The 20,829-nt window shown below is 37.5% G+C and overlaps 2 long non-coding RNA genes across 29 annotated transcripts in view; one reads left to right on the forward strand and one right to left on the reverse strand.

Moving 5' to 3' along the window:
- LOC112540350 (uncharacterized) overlaps window positions 1-6,868 on the reverse strand; it is a 137,425-nt gene extending 130,557 nt beyond the window's left edge. For 15 of the 27 annotated variants that reach the window (XR_015797210.1, XR_015797215.1, XR_015797222.1 and 12 more), the window contains exon 1: window positions 6,706-6,867. This is a non-coding gene — a long non-coding RNA (uncharacterized LOC112540350). Of the gene's footprint in view, window positions 1-1,603; window positions 1,732-6,701 lie in introns of all 27 variants that reach the window. The other 12 variants (XR_015797223.1, XR_015797217.1, XR_015797200.1 and 9 more) reach the window with 7 other exon arrangements.
- LOC148215071 (uncharacterized) lies at window positions 6,067-20,828 on the forward strand. 2 transcript variants are annotated; one of them, XR_015797226.1, is made up of 3 exons: window positions 6,067-6,240; window positions 6,322-6,360; window positions 16,358-20,828. It is a non-coding gene; the product is annotated as an uncharacterized LOC148215071 (long non-coding RNA). The 2 variants fall into 2 exon arrangements; XR_015797225.1 differs by having other exon boundaries at window positions 6,091-6,177.
- Window position 20,829: the final 1 nt, after the last annotated feature.

The following is a 20,829-nucleotide window of genomic DNA, read 5'->3' on the forward strand; positions in this document are numbered from 1 at the left end:
CCATCTCCCCCAGAGGGTGACTCTGGGTGGCTTCATGTCTTAAAGCAAATCTGATACAGAATTTATTTCAGATTAGAAACATTCCTAGACTACAACTGAATTTATGGATTTACATTATATTAGAACCAAATGTTGTAAACTATGTGTTCAGAAACTATACTTCAATTTTACAGGATTTTAAAATCAGAACAGGCTTTTACTGATATAGGCAGAATTTACTGATGCTTATACTCTTGGTAATTTATATTGTTTTGATCACGGTTACTGATATTCATTCTTTGTTTAGAACTTCATAGTGATTTTTACTCTTTTAAAATAATATATTCAGTTACTCATAATTAATTAAAGATATCATGAAAAACTAAAACCTCCATAACATTTGTAAACCCATTTTCATTCATTTGTATTTTATTCTTTTATCCATTTTTACTGTTTTTTGTTCTTGTTTGTTTATGTAGGGTATAATATGAAAAGTAGTACATTTTGTTATTACTATAGTTCGTTCTATCTCACTAATAAAAGGAAGAGGAAGATGAAGAGGATTTGGAATAGATTTCAAAGTTCTCAGATCTCACTGTTATTGGAAATGTGGGGAAGATCTCAGCTATGTAGGACATGTAAGGAGACTTAATAATATTTCTGTGCTAGAGAGGTTCTGCCAGGAATAGAGGAAAAAGTCCAAAAGCAAGAGTATACAAGGTCTTAGTGAGGTACAGAAAAAATTGGAACATTATCTTTGCTACTGGTATTTTTTTTAAAAAAAGACTTATTTTTGCTTTTATAGTGGCTTCCATTTTCTTCTCTCCCCATAATCCCTCTAAAACAAGGTATATCACAAAATAACATTATATGAACAGACTTTTGAGGAGGAAAAAAAAAAAGGCTGTCAGCTAGGTTCTTCTATTTTGTTTTCCCAGATAACTTTGGGAATCGTACTATAATATGGGTAAGTATAATTTCGCTAATTCTGCAGCAATTAAACAATGGTTGATGTCAATGACCCTCACAACATTTTTATTACTATTGTTCTTTTTTCAATTTTCCCACTCAAAAGAGAGAAATCTACAATCACCAAAGCTAAACATTTACATGAAACAGTAGAGAATGTAACCCCACCTTTGTGAGGACTTGAGAAAGGAAGCATTTTGCACAATACTGTCAGAAACACTTTTGAGAAAACTGGATCTGTGTATCTCACAAAGGAGGGAAATGTGTGTGATATTAAGTGCAGGATTTTAAATATTCAAGAAATGGGAGCAATGATTGGGTTAACAATTTTCCCAGTGACCATTGGGGGAATCCCAGTACAATCTAACCCATCTCTGTAGTCTGTAATCTAGAAAAACTTTATCATTCTTTCTAAGAAGGTAATCTGCAGTAGACATATATTGATTATCAGCCACACGTTTGCCTTCCCTTGCCGAATGAAGATTTCTTGGAAACTTTAACACTGCAACTATTTTCTAAATGGGATAATAACAATATTTCCTTAACACTGTAGAGGAATTTAGCCTTGACCTTGAGACGGAGGTGGAAGAGATGAAACAATTGCTCAGTCTGGCAAAAACAGAAAGTATGAGAAAGAAACTTAGAACAGCCTCACCTTGATTTTGGTGTCCTTAAAGAGGGGCAGCAAAATTTTGGGACGAGTTTTCAAGACTCTATTAACATCTCCTACAACAGTATGGTAGCATTCTTGGTATCCTTGTGGTGTCTGTTTCTGGATCTGGCCTACCTTGAAGGGTTCACAAATACAAATTTTGAAAGCATCTAGAAACTTGATATATAATTCTGCTTTATTCTGAGACACTGGCCAAAATCCAATTACAGCTCAGACTTTGTAGCATCAAAAGATCCTAACAACTAGCAATAAATTGCCAGTACCAGTTGAGGTAGTAAAATCAGACTTTCTTATCCACAGCTCTCCACAGATTGTGTGGGACTTCAGCTTCCATCATCTCTGGCCTCTATGGATACCAGGCTGGTGAAGGCTGATTGGTCACTCAGTGCTGGAAGGTTTCTGTGGTAATTTCCACTTTATTTGCACCCAGCCCATTCCCAGTCCATCTCTCCATTCAGATCAGCGCAAACAACCTGCCGCTCAGTTCAGCTAGCAAAATATAGCTTGATGCTTATTTATTAAACATCAACAAACAACAGAACAATTAGGGATAAAAGGCAGGCAAAAGCAGGGAGAGAGAGACACGAATAACAGGAAAGAATTTACATTATCTATACATCTCTACCTCTACCTATCAAAAAGCACAGGACTTTCCAGAGCCACTGGAGATAATACTGTGGGTAATTAGCATGGACAGCCCCAAAGGGAGGGGCCTTTGGTTATTCCAGCTTTAACCCTTGTATGTATGTAGTAGTGATAGAATAGGAGTAGGAAAGTAGGACAGGTGAACTCTCCTCTATTCAGCACCATTAGAGGAATAATTGGTGAGCTGGGATGATGCATTCAACACTCAGAACTGTACAGTCTTACTGCTAGTTTGTTCTGCTACTTGCGCAAATAATCAAGACTGGTATAGTTGGGGAATAATTTAAACTAGCATTTTGCAATTATGGAATGAAGTATCTTAAGGACCAACCCAGAATTGAGGTTAGCTGTTCTGAATGTTTCGAGGAACTTGTACCAGATGATGTAGAAAGAGAGCTCAAAGCCCAAGAGAAATCCTGAGGAGAAACATAGCATCTCTTCTGCCTGGAGCTTACTTCCTTCAGTTTGCTGTCCCAAGCACTTCACTGCCATCTGGCAATTCAGATACTGGCAGAAGCAGAACTTTTAAGATTTGCAGGAGAGGGTCTTTCAAAGATGCCCCCACCCTCAGAGGCCCATCTCTCTGGTTTGTTGGGAAAGGACCGTGGTGTTCCTTCCAGGCATTTGAGCTTCACTCACTCAGTATTTTAGAAAATTAGCCACATCTCTTTTGCCAGGCTTTTAATTTTTAAATAATTTCCTAATAAACTATTTTTATAGTAATTTTAACCTGTGCTTTAAAAACTTTTGATAGATTTGTTTTCTTTTGAACAGGTCAGCCATCTTGCATAGTCATCAGAATAAGAAAATAAGGAAAGCCAGGAACAAAAAAATTATTGACTTCTGATTGGGGAATTCTTTACTGAAGATCTCCTCTGTCATTCTCTCTACCACTACGAGGTGAATTTGTTCTGTGTCGCAGAAATGGGTGAAGCCCAAATCCAGGATGGAGTGGAATGATTTTGTGACAGATTTTCATTTCTCTGGAATAGAGCAGATGGTTATAATCTCTTCTGTTAGGGTTCAGAATCCTTGATTCAGCTTCTGGTTTTGGTGCACTGCCCATGACCCCAGCATAGAAAAGGAAAATTGAGGCACTTTGGATTCAGTGACAGAAAGGTCAGTCCTTAAATATGGGTGACCCTTGTGATATATGTTTCATTGCTCCAGTCACAGAATCTTGGGAGAGGTGGAGAGATTGTCTAAGAGTTTAACTATTTCCTTCACCTCACTGTTTCCCATTTGATTTCATTCCTAGATGATATCTGTTTGCTACGTGAATGAAAAGTTGGAGTGCTCAAAAAAAAGTTAAAAGGGCATAGCTCCCAAAAATCTCTAGAAATCTGGTATGCTTCATCCATTAAGTAACCTAGATTTGCTCAGAATGTCATCCCATTCTAATGAAAAGCAAAATAAAAGTAGCACGAATAAACTGTAAAGCATGTAGCTTCAAACTCTCTCTACTGATTTCTAATAAATTTAGCACACTTCTTCCCCTTCAGGTAGGGGAATGTTGCTGCAAATTTGATCTATCAGTGATGATAGAAACTAAAAAATTATCACCGTTTATGGAGTCCCATGCTAAAACACAGAAGGATGGCGCTTCTAATCGGAGCACTAAATTCTATGAAATTGAATGAATTATTTCCTACAGAGGAATGAATTATTATAAGGCTCTAGATCTGGTAAATAAGATTCATTTACTTACTGATTCATTTGTGTTCCATCTGTCTGTGGAGGGCTCAAGGAGGTATGCATGAAGTGTTTCTTAATTTATCCCTGTGAAGATGGGCTGAGTGAATGTGACTGGCTTCCAGTCACCCTGTGAACTTTATGATTAGGTGGGGATTTGAACCTAAATGTCCCAAGTACAATAGCCTAAGCACTACATTATTGTATTATACGTGACATAACTTTAAATGTATCTCCTTTTAAAATATATGATTTTATAGAAACAATTTTGGAAAGAGCATCCCCCCCCCCCATCCAAACAGGCATGAAACTTCTGAAAAGCAGATTCCATCACTCTGGCTTACAAAGGTTGAGGTTCTCTACTGACTTTTCTGCTTTTGCTTTTTGTGAGCATTTTTTAAAAAATCTTCCTGTGGGCAGTTGCCCAGATGAAGCAAAAGAATCTGTCCCCATGCACAAAGACAGATGTCATAGTCATGAGTCATCAGTAAAACCTAAGCAGGCAGCAAAGGGGATAATGTTACCTAATAAAATGCTTGTCTCCAGGGAAAATTAAAAGTGCTTTGCAAATCTATATACATCCTGTTGTAGGCAAAGGTGGTAGGTAAATGAGGGTAATAACCTGGCTGCAGTAAATCTGACAAGACATCTAAAGAGGCTTCAGTCATCTCTCCAGCCCAAATAGTTAAGCAGCAGGAAAAGCGTTACCAGATTAAATATTTATGCCCTCATTTCTAGCCTCATAGCTTCAAGACTATCTTCAGCAACCTGGTACTTTTGGGGGATCTAAATATGACAAAACAACAGTGGGATATGATTAAAGTTAGAACTTAGTTAGTTAGAAATAAGAGTCGTTGAATGAAGTGGACCTTTGAATAAGCATGCCTTCAACTGCATGCTTAAATTGATAGATGTTTCAGTCCTGCAAATGCCTGAGCTATGAAAAATATGCAGTGCAAATCCTCCATCTTTTCCAACTGAGATTTTCCAATATCAGTGTAATTATATTCCAGGTTTTAAAAGTTGTAACATGGTCCATGGACTAGCACTGATAAAGAATGTGGCCCAGGAGATCTCTTTGTTGGATCAAGAATCCAAATCATTGGTCCATCTAGCTCCTGGCTGGAAGCACCTCTCCCATGTATAGAGAGAGTGGAATTTGCATATGCCCCCTTCCAAATGTACATCCCAAATATAGAACAGAAGTTTGGAAAATATGCTAAATTTCACATATATATGGACAATAAACACAGAAACGTACACATATCCAATATTTGTGTGGGGCCATACAATCTTTGCATAGGATAAAATTAGAATCTCAGCAAAAACTAAAATGTCATCACCCCCTCTCTACTCCAAGATGTCAGGAAAAAAACATTTTCCACTCCTCCTTGGAGCTCCAAGGAACTGAAACTGAGAATTTTTATAAAGTATGAGTCATAGCACTTCCTAAAGAGTTGGAATTCACTGAACACTGTTTGAATAAAGATAAGTTGCAAGACTTTGAACTTGATCACAATATTCAAACTTTCCTGAAGATGATTTGTTTTCTCCTAGGGCACCTCAGTTAATAAGACATTTGAAGTATATCCATAGCCACTTAATAATTCCATAGTACTGATTTGTTTGTCAAATACCGCCCCCCCCTTTATATTGTCAGTGTCTTCATTTATGGGGGAATAGTAAAAGTGGGAAAGACAACAGGTTCCTCTTGGAAAAAGAAAGGCTCATTTTGGACCACGTTGGACGATAGGCTATCCTTTCCTTGTTAGTAAAATTTAAGTGATTAAGCTACTGCTGCCTATGCACTAATTTAAATGCAAAACAGTTCATGTTACAAACTCCCTTTGTGACCTTGCATTTGAATGGTATATGTAATAAAAATGTTAATTTGCAAATATAATATTGTGGCATTAATTAATTTACAATGAATATTAATCTGAGACCAAATATTTAAGACTTTGATGTATATTAAAGAAAATATATTTCACAATATGTTTGCCCTGCTTAATAAATATTGGCTATCTCCCTCAACATGGTTATTCTCCTTCTTATAAAATGAGCTCTATTGTGAAAGACCAGAGAATAGCATTACCTTTGCTGAATTACTACTGGAACATTCAAACCTTTTTTTTCCCCCCTCCTTATTCTCTTTGTTGGATGAAGGGCATGCAAGCAAGTCAGTCCAGTGCACTTATTTCCTAATGGATCAGATGCAGGTAACCATAAGTTTGCTTTCCAGAGAATCTCTAGAATTGAGATCCTAGCTTGCATAGAATGGTGTAAGTATGCATACGGGAATGGGCTTCTATTGCATTTCTGGCATATTTACTGAAACTGACTGGCACTGCCTTTACTATTAGCAGGGAATGTTGGATGCATCATGGATATGACAGAGATTGGTAGGTATACATGTGCTTTATCTTACTCAAAAATGTTATGTGAAAGCTTTGATTGATCAATGTCACAATGGGTGGAAGACATAAATACCAAAGGGGGAAATATTTGTAACATAACAGAATATATAACATATATTCACATATCTTACTGAACACATATATTTATATAACACACCATATAATATGGCTGGAAAGAGCCAATCTACAGTTTCCAATCTACCCCAGGATTTAATGTAGACAGACAGAGCACTATGGGATTCTGGAAAGATGACTAGGAACTATAAAATAATAATAATAATAATAATAATAATAATAATAATAATAATAATACATTTTCATGACACCTACCGTGAATACAGATTCTGCTTTCCAATGGTCCTTTGAGAGAAAGAGGCTTTCAATTGCCCAAGTCCTCTAACTTCACATTTGAAATTGAATAGAATTTAAGTAAACTGTTTTGACTATTCAATTACCAGACCTCGCTCTGCTGTGCATTTGTAGCACTTACAGAGCACTGACAGCCCGTCAGGCGGTGTCCTTCTTAGCCAAAGATGAGCAGAGATGTTGCAGCTAATCAGTGCTCAGTTGTTGGCCAGTGATTGTGATCAAAATGAAACTCAGCCACTGCTGCAACAACCCACAACTGGAGCAGGAGAAAGTTACAACTTGGTCAACTGAATGGTGTCAGGTCAGGATCTAAGCCTCATCCAAAAGTGCTCCAAGAGTCCCTTTAAATGCAACTATTATATTTTTTCAAAGGAAAAAATAAATACAACCATGAACAAAAAAATCTCTAATAATCTTAAAACTACACTCTGAAGATATATGGCCCCTATGGGGGAAACATTTGATTATTGCCAACTTCAGGCTGTTAACCATTCAGAGCCACATGCGGAATCTGGAAAAGGCCATGGGTTGCCATAATAGCAATGCTGTTGAGAATAGATGAATTAGGACATATTACTGCTGAGTTATTACAAATTACTCAGAATGGGAGAAGAAGGATTCCAAGACTATTAAATGTTTCCTCAATGCCAAATTTTATCTGACTTTTTATATATCATTAGCCATTCTCCATCTAAGATAAGCATAGAACAAAACTGTGTCATTCTTAAAATGAAAGAATTTTGGAGCATGAAAGGTGAAGACGTTTTCATAGCTGGAAGAATAACTTCAGAAAAAGTCTTTCAAACTTTGTGAAATTCAGTCATTAGAGATCACCCTTTTTTTTTTTTTTTTTTAAAGGCCCAGATGCCGGCATGCACTATTATAAACAGTTAATAAGAAAGACTGTGTCTCAGTGCGAGCCTTCTTCCACATGATGTGGTTGTTAACAATTATCTATTGTGAAGGTGTGTAATAAACACCCTCTCTGATGTATTTCAATACGTTCAATCATTAGACGATACCAAGAAACAAGTGTTCCTAAATCTAGGGCACCAAGTAGTGGCAGATTACAGAGGTTTCCATGGAAATTTGGATGAATGTGGACATTTTACTCTTTTCTTATTGGCTAATGCCATATGAAATGGAAAAACTAGCACTTTGGTACTAAAAGTATGAAAGTAAATAAGATACTCACAAGCCTGTAAGTTATCTGCATGTGCCTACACTGCTCTTCTGTGCGGCATGATTATTATTTACATATATTTATAGTCATTAGTAGGATATAAACAAACCAAATTTTCAGAACCGACAAGCAATTTAACAGATGCATTTTAAAATCAACTTTCCATGATTTTCTTTTTCTCCAACATTGCTTGGAAAAGGGGAGACGTGTGGACAAAAACATGCTAAGGTTGTGATCTAAGGCACTTAACTGTACAAAACTGCACCAGCTGTGCATGCAGGCATATTCTGCATGATTTACAAGGATACAGTTCAGTTTTTTCTGGGATTTAACACAGGAAGGATTTTTTGTTTTGTTTTGTTTACCTGCTGCTTGGTTTACCTGCTGCAATGACAAAAGCTAGTTCTAGGGAAGGAGATTCTGTCCTTTGCACTTGAAATGTTTTTCATCTAGGCGTGTAAAAGATGCCTGGTTTTTATTGTTCTCCCAAGGGAAGACAATACATTCAAGTTGAGGAAGAGTATTAGAAAGTGCAGACCCCCAACATTTCCAAAGGTCTATTTCCACAACAGAAGAAAGTGAGGCAAAGACAGGGCTTGACTACACATTTCTGGAAATGCATCCCTTCCATTATGCATGCTTAAAATGTGGCTTGTGGAATCCATTCAGATATTTTCAGGAATGAAAGCACAGAACTGAAAATAAACATTTGTGCCCTTTTCTCTCTCCTTCCCTCCATGCACACATTCGTTGGAAAGTTCTAAGGCCCTTCAAAATCTATAACGTCCCTCAGAAGTGACAGAAGCCTCAGATAAATCCTTTCCTTGAGCGATACAAAGGCTGACAGAAGAACAAAGTTCTTGCCGAGTTCAACAATAAGTTCCTTTCTCTCCAGCAGTAGGAAAAATAAAAATCTTGTCTAAAAGCCAAAGATGCCAACTCTGATTCCAGCCATGGCTCCCTGTGGCTTAAGGCACTGCCTCAGCTCCCTAGTGTAAATTGCTGTCAAACATAGGTCCATACAATAACTGGAGAATTGGAAATAACCCCCTTTTGTCATTATCATAGCAAGAACACCGGGAAATAACTTCAATAATTAATAAGTTGGTGACTACTGTACAACTTTAAAGTTTGTCCTGAATTAAAGGGCAGGATGTTTCAGCCCAGCATCTAAAGCTGACAGGAAAATTAATTGTGACCAAAGCTTAGTTCTGTTCTTTCTTCCTGTATCTATTAAGAGAGGCATAATTTACATTCTTTCTCATCCTACATAATTCTCCTTGCTCTGGTTCATGCATTCTATTATCTTGGCTTATAACAGTGTGTGTCTTGAGGGTGTGTGTGGAAGAGGACGGAGGAGTGGATTGGACTCAGGTTTCTTCATTGCTTTGGGTTTTTTGCTTTCACAGCTCCCCATGAATATTTCTGGGCTGCTTTTTGAAGTGAACATACTATTATTAGCCTTCCATTCATTAACGATAATTAACCCTCCTTTTTCATTGCAAGAGGGGAGATGATGGCATTAAATGACCTGCTCATCCAATTTTATCACCCAGACAAATGATCTCTTGATCTGTCTGCACAGCTCCTGAATCTTTGGATTCCTTGTCTTTGCATGCCCTTAACATCCTGATGTCCTTCTTTATCCTGTTCCATCAAACCTTGCTGGTAATGCCCTCATTCTCATTTGAAAAAGGGGAATTGACTCAACAGTAGAGGAAAATCCAGATCAGATAAATAGGGAATTGCGTTTTACCATCTCTTTTAATGCACTTTCAGGAATGTGGAAGTAGGCAATCCAGAATCTTATTTTTTCTATTGTTATATTGCATTCTATTTTTAAAGCATAGCAATAGAGGTGAATATGCATAGCTCAGGGGTGAACCGTGGAGTCCTTGGGGTTCTTTGAGCTTGGTTCTTTTCTTGCAAATGTTTCATTACCCGGCTAGGTAACATCTTCAGTGCTAGAATGGGATGGGGTTTGCTCTCTGTTTATTTACTGTGGCACGCCCTGCCAGTGTTGGTGGGGGTGGGGGTTTGGTTTTGTTCCTCTGGTAGTTCCTTGATTAGGGTATTGTTCACTGCCTGATTGTGTGCCTGGTGGTAACCTCTGCTTATCTGGGTGATGATTGCTAGTGAGGAGATGTTCTGGTCTTTTGTTTTCTTTTCTGTTGTCTCTTTTGAGTAGTGTGTAGATGCTGTTTATCTCTATGTGTCTGTTGATTGCTGCCTTGTCTGAATACCAAGCTTCCAAGAATTCCCTTGCATTTTTGGAATTAGCTTGATCTAAAATGCTGACAGTTTCCCAGGTAAAACTATGGTTCAGTCTGTCCATGTGTTGTGAGATTAAGGAGTTTTCATCATGTCTTCTGACTGCTAGTTGGTGTTCATGGATGCGCTCTGCCAGCCTTCTGCCTGTCTGTCCTACATAGTGTTTGTTGCAGTCCTTACACTGTATGTTGTAGATGACTCCTGTTTTTTCTTCTTCTGCTACTGGGTCTTTAAAGCATAGCTTAATGTAATTGAAACTACTAGATATGCAAGACTGCACTAAACAGATTCTTCCTTTCCATACTTAGTTACACTTTTTTAGTATCTCCATCCAAGGAAAAATACCCATGAAAAACATTTCCTCACTTCCTAAATGCAGTAGTCTGTCTTTAGTATGTTGGCACTATTGGAAGAGTTAGAATGGATTTTTACCAATCAAATTTTTACCCCCCCCCCAAAAAGTATATGTTTGGCATCTTCTTTGTATTAAAATCTGATACCAAGAAAAAATGGCTAGGAAAAATGGCTAGATATTAGAAGATCATTTTTATCTTTTGTGGATTCCATCTGAGGTGATGAGTCCTGTATTTCAAATACTAACAGTATTTTACACCTCTGCTAAGAGTGAAAGATATTCAAAAGTTCCCCAGAATAAACTTTTATATATAGTCTTTGGAGAGTAAAGGGTGGAACCATTTCTTAATCATGTTTAGTTAATCCTAATCCTGAAGATCTTTAAAGTTCATTGTCAAGGTGAGTCAATCATGTAATTAGAGTTAGCTGTCAGTGGCTACCTTTGTACTGCTAGACTCAGTTATATTTATTCATACAATGGCCCCAAAGAACTATCGGAATTAATAACTGGACCTATCCATATAGCAAGGTATATATTTGATCTGGCATTTATTGCTGATCTGTCAGATGGTCTGAATGTGGATTTACTATCATTTCTTTGTAATGGATCATTGTTTGATACACTTCAGAGTCATTTAGGCTCCTAAATTCTGCAGAGGTTTGAGACCGATTAAAACAATCCGTCCTTGGAGTGTAACTTTGGAAACTGATGGATCCAGGAGTATTAATGACTGTTTTGAAGACTTTTACTGGCAATATAATAGGTGATTCAGTCAAGGTTCTTGCAGATCACTAAAATTTAGGGATTAGCCAAGCCATGGATGTTGTGACTCTTGAGCCTCAGCTGCCAAACTGTGGATCCAAGATGTGTTTTCCATTTATTGAGGAAGTTTTGGCTATGAAATTGGCGATTCAGAAGAGGGGTCCTTGGTGCTGTCTAAGCTTGGTTGTTTGCCTGCAGACATTTCATTACCCAATGCAGGCACTGATGATGTTACCTAGTTGAGTAATGATATATCTGCAAGCAAGCAACCAGCTCAGAGAGCACCAAGGACTTAACCCTGAGCTGCGTACATTCTCTTCTATTGGAGATTCAAAAGTAGAGAAATGGTGGAAGAAAATTTGAATTAAGTTCAGACAATCACATTAGGGTTTGTTATTAGGGCTGTTTTTTATGATGATGTTGGCAGCAAAAACATATTTCTTTCCAGGCATTACATACTCTGAAAATTGTCCATCAACCAGAGCAGGATGTCATACATTCTGTTCCAGCTGCAGTATGAAAATCTGTGGATAGCTTGTTATAGCTGTTTTGCCAATATTTTTTCATGGATAAAATCTTTCTCTTGTGATCTGATGTGGGCTTTTCATTTCCAGGATCTAATGATCTCACAGTGTCAGCTTCCTTTCAGTTAATTGGACAAAGTATGAGGACAAAGACCTTGGAAGTGCAATTCACTTGTGCACTTGACCTTCTTTTCTAATGAAAATAGTCAGAGGGGGATATACTTACTTACTTTTGTCTAATCTACCATTTTGAGGAAAGGTCATAAAATGTGTGGTGCCATTTCATCTCCAGGATTTTTTTTTTTTGTTTTGAGGAAACTGTTTATTTGGATTCATTTAAATCAGGGTTCAGGCCTTTACTTGGTACTAAAGCAATTGTGGTCACCTTGGTTGATGATCTACTGAGAACTTGATGGGGGGGGGGGGTGCATGTGTGTGCATTCCATTGATTCTGCTGAACCTCTCAGTGGCTTTGGATATTATACTTATGTTATCCATCTGAGTCATTTGGGAGGCCTGGGAGTGCACCATCTAGAGTGATGATGGCAGAAGACTAAATATGACAGAGCATAGATGCTTGTGTAGGTCTGACCCTACACTGTGGCAATAAGAGTGGCAAAGAAGCTATTTTTCAGCACTTTTTGCTTCTGTTATTTTTATCTAGAGGCTCTGTTTAGGGTGACCCCCCACCCTTTTGGGGAATGGCAGGTAGAATATTGTTCCTACAGGCTGTTGTGAATGTTTGTAAGGCTTTTTGTGAATAAAGTTGTCCCTACTCACTCAGTGTTGGATACCACTTGGACAGAGTCTAGCACAATGACTGGCACAATGTCTTGTGAGATCATTTGGGATTTGTTGGATCTTGGGGAGCCCAAGGAAGTAAATAGAGTTCTGCCACCTATGGATTGTACTCAAGTCTTACCTGGCTGCTTTGTGTGACCAGAGTGAGGCATGTGCAGTTTGATTTAGAAAGTGATTATTGCTTTCTTGAAGCAAGGAATAGAGCCATCTGCTTTGAAAGAGATGGTGGTATGCTCTTTCCTGAAGAGGCTATCTTTTGATCTGGCCACATCAAACAACTTCTGTCCAGTCCCAATCTTTCTTTTTCAGAGAACAGATTGGAAAAAGTAGTGGAGTTTCAGTATCAAGAATTATAGGTGAAAACGATTAGCTGGATCTTTTTCCAGTCAGATTCAGACCTGGGCATGGGACTGAAATGGCATTGGTTATGCTAGTAGATGACTTTTGTTGGGACCTAAATGGGGAGATTGTACTCCTCCTGTGCTTTTAGAACTTGGGATGGCTTTTAATATCTTCAACCATTGTATCTATAGAAAGTAAGGAAGATGACCTTGATGGAAATATGCAGGAACTGTTACCTAGGCAAAAGGGGCTGAAACATTTTTAAGTCCAGAACAACAACATAAGGAAGAAACTCAGGCAGACACCTCCCTAACTCACTGAAGTATAAGGAAGAGGTGGAGGTACAGCACAATAAGATATTGTTATTATAACCAATCTCAATAAAAGTAGTTTTACCTTTCCTGTGGTGAAGATTTCCTGGTCTGGTCTATTTAGTGGGTCTGACAATACCCTTTTGGACCAGCTTTTAGGGTTGAGTTTGGAGGCACTGTATTACTACAGTGATACAGTTTCACTCCTACCTAAGTGGGCAGCCCCAGTCAATCATGGTCAAGCCAGTGGTTGCTCCAATCTGGAGTGTCACAAAACTTGGTTCTCCCACCCATGTTTGTTAAGATCTATATGAAGCCTTTGTGGGAGGTCATCTGTTAGATTGAGGTGAGGTACCATTAATACTCAGTTATACATCTCTACCCAAGATTGGAAATGCTGTGGGATTCTTGACTAGGTGTATAGAAGCTGTCAGGAACTGGATGGGGTGAAACAAATTCACACTGAATCCCAGCTATTTATCCAGAACCATCATGGCTCTATTCTTGCTGCATTTATTGCTTTGGACAGGATTGCACTTTTCCTGAAGGAGCTGTTCTGTGACTTGGAATTTGGTCTCCTACTAAAACAGCAGCTGTGGCCAGGAAGGAGTTTGTCCAGCTTAGTCTATGAGCCAGTTGCAACCCTATTTAGTGAGAAGTTCTAGAAACAGAGACTCATGGTCTCATTACTCTACATGGGGCTGTGTTTGAAGATCATTTGGAAATCCCGGTGCAAAAGGCAGAAAGGCAGTAGCTAGGTTGTTGGTAGGTGAGAGCCAGTACTCTTCTATTTTTGTTGCTTGCAGTTGCTGCATTGGCTGCTAGTAGGTTTTGAGGTCCAAACCAAAGTTCTGTTTTTGTTTTTTTTGTTTTTTTACTTTTAAAACCCTCTATGCCTTGAATCTTGGCTTACCTCTCATAAGTTCTGCTGTCCAATTCTTCCAGTGACAAGATGCTTCATCTCCTATCCCCTAAGAGAAATGTGGGTTTGGAGGCAATCCTAATTCTGGTGGCTCCAATGTTATGACACACCTTGCTTCCAGAAGTTTGCCTTGCACCTTTTTTATTGCCCTTTTGTAAGGCTTTCAAGATTATTCTGTTCAAACTGGTTTAGGGGAGATGATTGGATTGACTGAACAGTGGGCATTTTTTTCCTCTCTCTTGGTTGTATGGTGAAGTTGTCTGTTGCTTTTTATTTCTGCATTTATTGTATTTTGATAGTATTTATTATTATGTGCTTGGTAATGTGGACTTATTCTATTTTATGACTATTGTAAACCACCCACAGCCTTGGAATCTGGGAGATATATATACACGCAATACATCTACAGGAAACTATTGGGAGAGGTCATCATGGAATTGAGTATATAGCGTTATTGGTATATAGATAATATCCAGTTATATATCTTATGTTCTGCCTCATTTGCTGAGGCTGTGGAAGTCCTGAATTGGTAACATCTAGATGAGGACAGACAAGACAGAGGTACTCTTGAGTAAGGTATGACTGACTCAGTTGCAGCTGCATATCCAACTCTGGATGGAACTGCATTCATTCTGAAGGATATGGTGTGCAGACTGGGAATGTCTGATGCCAAGGTGATGCTTGGGGAGCACTTTTTGAGTTTCATCTGCTGCACTGACTACAACCATTTCTGGAACATGCTGATCTTGCCAAAGTGACCCATTCTCTTGTTACTCTAACCACAACTGTACACTGGGCTTCAGACCTTTTGGTCTATTATTGATCCAAAATATGGCAATTAGAGTTGCAGCTGGCTTTAAAAGATCACAACATAGAAGAGGACACTTCCTCCGGCTGCACTGGTAGCCAACTGAATTCTGGGTGAAATTGAAGGTGATGATTATTCACTTTAAAGTCTTAAACAAATTAGGATCAGAATATCTACTCCCCCCCTTCCCATTCCAATATGGATTTGAGCAGCCTATAACCCACTTCCACTTCCGGTTTTCAGGTATAAGATGACTATCTGGCATTTTTCTTTGGAGCTTTTTTGATTGTTTGTTTAGCTTTGTTTAATGTAACTGCTCAACCTTTAGATCAATTCATATTTTAAATGTATGTACCCTTGCAATTTTTTAAAATATTGGTATGATTTATGCTCCTATTCATAATTTTCTTGCTAGCTCCTTTCACTGAGGTTTAAATAGAAGAACAAGATGAACATGTATTAGGTAAATATTTAGGGCAGATCCACTGAAATCATGACTCATTAATTCCCACTGATTTAAATGAGTCTCTCTAGATATGAATATATCTAGGTCAATACAATGATTCCAACGTTGGTTTGAATTATAGGTTTATTTGGTTGTTATTTTGCCATTTACTGCTTCAGACCAGTGAGGGACTGCTTTTATGTCTATATTATTATCACTATACTCCAGGGCATACAAAGTTAAATATTTCCCCCTTGGTATACCAGCTTCCTTTTCAAACCAGAGGGAAGTAGATACACATAGCAAACAGGTTAGGAGGACTGACTATAAACAAAGCCAATAGAAGACATTTATTTGTTTATTTGTTTGTTTATTTAACTTGTAATTGGTCTACTAGCCGAAGATATTAGAATGCCATGTGACATGAATTTCAGAACTTCCATAGAGATGTGAATATGAAGTATGGCTCAAATCAAAAATTATAGATAGCATGCTGCAATGGATAATTTTTAAGAGCTTTTGCCATATTTCCCGGGTAATTTTCAAATAATTGTTCTCCAAATTAATACCTGGAGCTTGACGTTTAATGTCATTATGGCCACAGAAAGGCTGCCTTTATCATCACAAAGTTTTGATTAGGGACAAGTTGTTATCTTATTCATTCATTTCTCTGGACAGCAGTACTCTGTTAGATCACAGAGACCCACATTTTATTTGCTAGTTTCACCTTATGTAGTTATAATAATCAGAAAATATATTTATTTTAAGACTGAATAATTGACATTTGCTTATACTACAGATCATTCTATAGAAAAATTATTCTGCAGCTAACTTTAGCTACTGAACTATTCCAAATTCTTTACTAAACAATTGTCCATTCTATTCACAGAATGAAGACTGAAGACTGAGTCAAAAAAGATGTGGTTCATTCAGTTACTGATTAGCATAAACCCCTGAAGTTCAGAACAGGTTAATTTTTATATAGCTTTTAAAAACTGTGTATATACCAGTAGTCCTGCTTTTGAAATTGATTACATTTAGCTCTATTTTGGATTTTGCTCCTTGTGTGGCTTTTCTTAAAGAACACTTTCCTTCAGTAAATGATTTAGGAAATCAACTTGTATTCCATTGTTCTCCAGGCATATGGATTTTTCCCCTTTCAAAGTCTGTATTTCTATTGTCTGTGGAAAATTTCAAAGCTCTCTAAGGAATTGAATACAGGTTTTGTAATTATAACAGTTTCTAGCTTAGCACCTGTACATCTGCTCTACTCTATGGGGAATAAAATTACAGCAAACAAAAAAGTATCAATTCCACCTGGATAAAAAAAATGTGACAGGATTTCCATTTTCTATTTTTCCAGGCCACTGTGGTTTGATTATTTTTAGAATGTTGTAGATTGTTATTAAGCATTTGTGGGCTGCTGCTGAAAAACAGGCAGAGCACATGGTGCTTATCTGACTATAACCCAACAGCAACTATGCTGTTTTGATCTGGTCCCTTTTTCCCATAGACTTCAATGCATGATTTTATAGAGGGTGTAGATAAATAATAATAATAATAATAATAATAATAATAATAATAATAATACCACTGCCACCTTTAACACCATCAAACAACATCTGCCTATCCCAAGTCCTTGGGAAGGACTCGATAGGAGGATAAAAATGCCAAATCCAGTCTAAACATCTGGCTGACTGTGTGAACAACTATAATTTTCCTCCTATAAAATGTGCAAGAGGTGTCATATAAGGGTGTCTTACTCACTCCAATGAGTATTTATTCAAAAACAACTCTCACTTTATCCAGTGGAGCTGAAGCCTTATTCTGCTAACTGTAATTATTCAGGGTTTCAAGGCATCATTTGAGAATGGCAACTTCCTTCCAACATAAAAAGAAAGAATAAAATAGTCCCCCCCCCCCACCCAGTGGAATCACTTTATCTCAATGTGTTTCATACTAGTTCATTTAAAACATACTGAATTGAGGATGACAAAATAGAACTGACTACATACGCATTTTCTTATGTTAATCATCTTAAAACTTCTAAAAATAGAACCAGAAGTCAGGCTTGATGTTCTACACCTGCCGTCAACGAACACTATGCATCTGCAAAGGAGCATCAGAAGCTGCTCGTGTTTAGAAGTTCCTTTGCAGATGTCCATGGTTCCTTATAAGTATCTATCTTACTTGTGGAGCCCCTTCATGCAATAACTGAAACTAAGAAGGTCAGAAAACAGAAAATCCTTCAGAAATAAAGGTACCAGTTTTACATAAGCCTATCTCTGAGTTATCTCTAAATTAGGTCAGCTTGAGAAGTAATTGGAACCTCAAGATTATCCAAAGAATAACACTCATAAAGGGACTAAGTGGAATTTATAACTTCATTCATTTGGTTTTAAATATGAATTCTGAACCTATGTCACAATGTACAATAGCCTTCAGACTGAGCTGGGGACTGTTCTCAAGCACAACTTCTTCAGACAGAATTGTGTGTGGCTAGAGCAAAGCCCAAAGTCAGTTTTAGTTTAACGTAGTTTATTACAGTCATAAACCAGAACAACTTAAAAGTAAATTAATAGTTAAAAAATAAGCAAAATGAAATATGATCTGGCTAAAGTAATATACCAAAATGCATATAAAATTATTTTAACATGATTAAAATAAGATAATTGAACTCACCCCACTTGTAGCAATCATTTGCATTCCGTCATAGCAAGTATACAAAATCTGGCTAACCTACCTGAGGTCTCTGCCTCCTGATCAGTTAAATGAATTTATGATGCATAAATAGAAACTTTTTTCAACCTGTTGCCTGTAAATACTGAGTGTGTATATTACTCTATTCAGTATTGTTGTGCTCCTTCTTTCAGCTAGAAGCATTAGATGGGGATGAAGCTATAACCCACTGGTAGAACATGTTTGTTTGCAGAAGGACTTGGTTCAATCTCACATCAGACTAAGAAAGATTGATCTCAATGCCAGCTAGTGAAAATTATTTTTAGCTAAACCAATCAATGGCATCATTCATTGATTCAGATAATATGATTATATCTTTAAGAGATCTTATCTTTATGGTCAATATTTGTGCATATGTGCATTTGCCAGTGTAAAACCTCAACATTCATCTATCTCATTGCTGGAATGTATCAGTTTGCACAATTGTGTTTTTAGGAAGCAAAAAAAAAGTTTCCTGGAATCAAAGTCTATTATGATGATGATGATGATGATGATGATGATGATGATGATGATGCCATCTGATCCCCAGCATCTCTGGGTAGTTGAAAGGGGTAACCTGTGCTCGGTACAGCAACCAGATCAAAGCATCCCCAATAGATGGTTGCTTTTTTCTGACGTCCAATTGCAAGCTGCCTTCTGTAACTTAGAATGTCTTGCACTAAGAGTAGAAATCCAATCTTGGCTTCTTCATGACATCCTTCCAGGTATCTGGAGAGGGCTATCACAGCTCCTCTAAATCTTTTCTTCTCAAGGCTAAATATTCCCAGTTCCCTCAATCTCACTTCACAGGACTTAGTTTCTAGTTCTCTGATCATCCTTTTTGCTCTTTGCTGCTGTACATGTGTTCCTGTTTGTCTGAAAAGTGTGGATATTCAGGAGTATGGAGAGGCAGATCAAACACCTTCACAGAAATAAAGGGTTGATCTATCTCTTAAATTGCCAATTCTGTGCAGTAATTTGTCTCATGTGCACTGGCCATGAGTCAGGGTCTTTGGAAAAAAGCAGTACTGAGTAGTGCAGATGTAGTATGGGAAAAAATAATTGTTTGTCTATAAGTGGGAGCTAGCTCTTCCATGTCTGCAAAGATTAGCCACTAGAAAGCAAAGCTTGAGTTCTATTTTATGCTTCTTTGCACTGTGTTGTAACTTTGGCCTTTGCAGAAAAGAAAAGAATGCAGATTATAAAAAAACTTTTCCTAAACATAGTTTAGTGGCCCTCTGTGTGACAATATTCTTGTTCTTCTTTTCCTCATAATCCATTTATCTTGCCTTTGTAAAAATCTCTGGCTCACACTAGCTAAATTTCTTTTAATGTTGACTTCCACAGAAATTAGCATTTGCCCTTTGTATTCTGTAAATTTGTTATTTTCCATGATGGTATGCAAACATTGTGTCGGCTCGGCACTATTCAAGTTATTGTGCCTAGTAATGAATACTTTTAAAAGAAGCAAGAACATCAAGTCCCTAAATCAGTGTTAGGTGACTGTTTGGAAGTAGCAGAATGTTTGGAGGCCAATTCAAGATTATATGCTTTAACTTTTTCAGCTGATTTCAAAGATACGTCCAAGAATACAGCCTGTGACGATTAGCCCAGAGATGTGATATTCCACAAATATATCACATAAAGAATGTGATAAATTGCCATAATGTTAGTGATAGTGCATCTTTGCACCTTGAGTGAAATTAGCAATGCTTTGGCTGAACACACAAAATGTGTGATATTACTGAGGTTTTAATTGCAAAGGGCACATGCAGAAAGCAAACAGCAAACTGTTGTCTACATTGTATTAAAACTGTCAAGAAAAAATGAAATTTTTGTTTGTGTGTTTCTTTCAAGAAGGGATGTCAAACAAGTATATGAAAGTGATGTCTGCTTTAAGCTGGCTTCTAAAAATCACAGTAGACTTTTTATTCATTATGTGCATCCAAAGGGTAACACCATCAACTTCCATCTTTATCTCCAAGAATGAGATAAATTGCATGTGCCACTTCTTTTAATTTTGCTGAAGGTACTCAATGCTGGCAGTGATATGTGTCAGCCATGTCGGGAGACAATTACTATTCAGTTATAGAAAGCACTTATTCTTGGCCTCACCAAACTTGTAGGATCAGTGGTAAAATTTTATAAATAACAGTGTAGGATATAGTCCCAGAGTGATGCTTAGGACCAGAGTGCTAGCTTTCATGCTACCGTGCCTCTTTTGAAGAGTCGTGCTAGCCATGGATATATCTTCTGGAGGCTAGATGAGAACAACAGCTAAATGTTCATCCTAAATGATCTACAGTGGAGCTGTCAAATGGCCTCTTCCAGGTCTTTCTTGGGAGTCATTGAAAGTATTTTCTGTTATTGTGAAAAACATGAAAGGACATTTTATCATACATGATGGACTTGTGAAAAAGCGAAAAGATACTGGACACAAATACATATGCAGAGAGTTTTAAAAATTAACATTCAGATGAAACTGGAACTTTTCTTATTAGGACTTATGGACAGTCAACTAGAAAAGGATCATGGATGATTGACTTTCTATATGGTAACTGCAGTGAGGTTATTGTATGCACAAAGATGGAAGATTACAGAAACATCAATAATGGAGGAATGGATTTTGAAGATGGCTGAGTC

The sequence above is a fragment of the Python bivittatus genome, unplaced genomic scaffold (genome assembly GCF_059951505.1).
Source record: "Python bivittatus isolate LINGU-HERP-01145 unplaced genomic scaffold, Pbiv_v1 ctg000480_np1212, whole genome shotgun sequence".
Lineage (NCBI taxonomy): Eukaryota > Metazoa > Chordata > Lepidosauria > Squamata > Pythonidae > Python > Python bivittatus.